The following is a 2,730-nucleotide window of genomic DNA, read 5'->3' on the forward strand; positions in this document are numbered from 1 at the left end:
TTTCAAGATCAACGACTGAAGATGAAGAACAGTTCGGAAGAATCGAGGAGTGTCCCCAACTTTAAGACCGGTTCAGGGGGCTACTGACGGTGTCCTGGACCAGGGGGTACTCACCACGTCGTCTCCCGATCAGTTGGATTGGGCCGAGGACCCCCATGGCCGTTTACTCATGGGCCAGTTTGGACAGCCGAAGTATACACAAGGAAGATTCCAGAAGACTTGGTGATCAAGACGAGGACTCCTCTCCACCGGCGTATTCGACTAGGACTCTTGTTATCCTAGGCCTCTGGTACATTATATAAGCCAAGTCCAGGCTAGTTGATAGATCATTATGACAATCATACAAGCTAGACTTCTAGGGTTTTAGCCATTATGATCTCGTGGTAGATCAACTCTTGTAATACTCATATTCATCAAGATCAATCAAGCAGGAAGTAGGGTATTACCTCCATAGAGAGGGTCCCCTGTCTCCTATTACCATCGACCTTAGATGCACAGTTTGGGACCCCTACTCGAGATCCGCCGGTTTTGACACTAACAGTGCTCCTCAACTAGGACGCCTGCCGGGTATGAGGCCGCCGCAGCCACCTGCCACCAATCCATCTTTGGAGCTGTACTACTGCATCGACCTTGCCAGGTCTAGCTGCCACCGACGCCACCATGACGCCAAACAGCGTCGACCTCCTGCGCGTGTCCATCACCACACATCTGATGCCAAGCCTCTGCTGCTCCATTCCGCCAAGAGCCGCCGCCATGAATATGTAGAAAGAAACACCGCTCCACCGAAGAAGCCATCCGCTAGTCCCTCGAGCCCGAGTGCATCTCCAAGAATGCCGCCCCCAAAGGGCTAACAACACATGAATGCCGTCGTCATCCGATCTACTGATCTAGGGTTTCCCCCGGAGGTATTGGGTGGGTTTGGGATTTGTACCTCGATGATGCCTTCATGAAGGAAATGATGATAAGGGCATCATCATCACCGGCTCCGGCCAACGACCGAAGACCAAGTTTTCACTCGGATCCGTCCCAAGACATCCACCCGACAACATGTGCACTGTCTCGACCGCCTTCAAAGCCCCAGATCTAGCCGCCTAGATCCAGCGACCAACCGCAACAGCAGTGCCACCGTAGGAGCCCTGGCACACCGACCACTGCCTGAATGCGCCACCACTGGAGCCTGGGAGGAGGACTCCCACTCCACCTCGCCAAACCGCGAGAGCCGCCGAGATCGATCCCGCACGCTCATCACCGTCCCTGATCCGAACCAATCCGCGGTAAAACCACGAGATCAGCAATGCAGATCCGCCTTGGATAGGGACAACACCACGCCATGCCGTCGCGGGAAGCCCGAGCTTCACCCACTGCCACCTTCCAGGGCCGCCGCCCCCGGATCCAGCTGCCGCCGACAGGCCGAGCCGCCGGCCACCGCGACCAAGACCGCCATACCCGCGAGCCCATCGAACGGCTGGCGCCACCAGATCTTCCTCGGAGCCGCCGCTCCGCCTCCCCCGCCTAGCACCATGCCGTCGCCTTGCGTCGTCGCCTAACGCGCCGCTGCAACAGATCGGGAAGAGCGCCCCGGCACCATGGGTGACCCGCCTCACCTGATCTGGCGCGGTAGGGAAGAGAGCCTCCGCCACCGCCATCAGCCGCCTGGGGCTTTGCCGGGCGACCTCCTCTAGCGGTGGCGGAGGAGAGGGGGAGGATGGACGTGCCTGGCGGCAGCGGCTAGGGTTTTCACCCGAGCCGCCCTTGCGGGAGGGCGACGCGGGGACCTTACGCGTCATATCACAAAGCGCGTCCTTGGAGCTGTGAAAAACGATTTGTTATGCGTGTTTTGATAAGAAAATGATTTGATCATGAGCTGAGTTTATTTGTTATGCGTGCTCTTTTATGCTATATTGGGCAGGCCTACAAATTGATGAAGATCGCGTGATGCTACAAATTGTGGCGCTGGAAGTTCATGATGGTGACAGTGCTGGGCAGAGGGGTGACATACTAATGCTTGAAGCGGGAGAAGCAGCTAAAGATGATGTTACTGAAGCTAGAAATGATGTCGGTAATGAAGACACAGAGGAAGATGCTTGATCTATCCTTGATGCGTTTCTAAAAGAGCTTGGTCATTTTGGTATGCACCTGTGCATGTGGGCAGATGTTGGGGTTTTTATCTACCCCATGTCAAGTGTAATCTGTTGCTAGATGGTACTCGTTAAAGTAGTGATCTAAACACTCATATATTTCTTTATTCATATTTTTTTTATGAAGGAAGTACTAAGTTTTCTTTTTGGTTTTCTCTTTCCTGCTAGCGGTGCATGCAACAGTAGGCTGGCTCGGGTATTTGCCCTGCACAATAGTACCTGCTGGGAACCCAGCAGGTGAGCCGAACCCGGCTGGCTCTCTTATAGGTGTTTGAACTCTCCTGGTTCTGTTATTTGCACTTTTGCGCCAGGACACTTTTTTTTGTCCTTTTGTTCGATGTTCCGTTATCTAGTGGAACCCAGTTCAATATGGATCGAATAGGAAACAAAGACCATCAAACCGTTTACTTGCACATGTTTTTTTTGTTGTTCACCCGCACACATGCTAGGATGAAATACTTTACTTTGTGAGCGAGCACGCGTGAGTTCAGCTAGCTACGATCTCAGATCTGGATCTTGCCCGGCTGTATGGGTATCGCGTTGTGTTGGTATACATACCCTCGCCATTTAACGAACGAAATCAATGGGTCAT

This window comes from Triticum dicoccoides, chromosome 1B (genome assembly GCF_002162155.2).
Source record: "Triticum dicoccoides isolate Atlit2015 ecotype Zavitan chromosome 1B, WEW_v2.0, whole genome shotgun sequence".
NCBI classification, from domain to species: Eukaryota; Viridiplantae; Streptophyta; class Magnoliopsida; order Poales; family Poaceae; genus Triticum; species Triticum dicoccoides.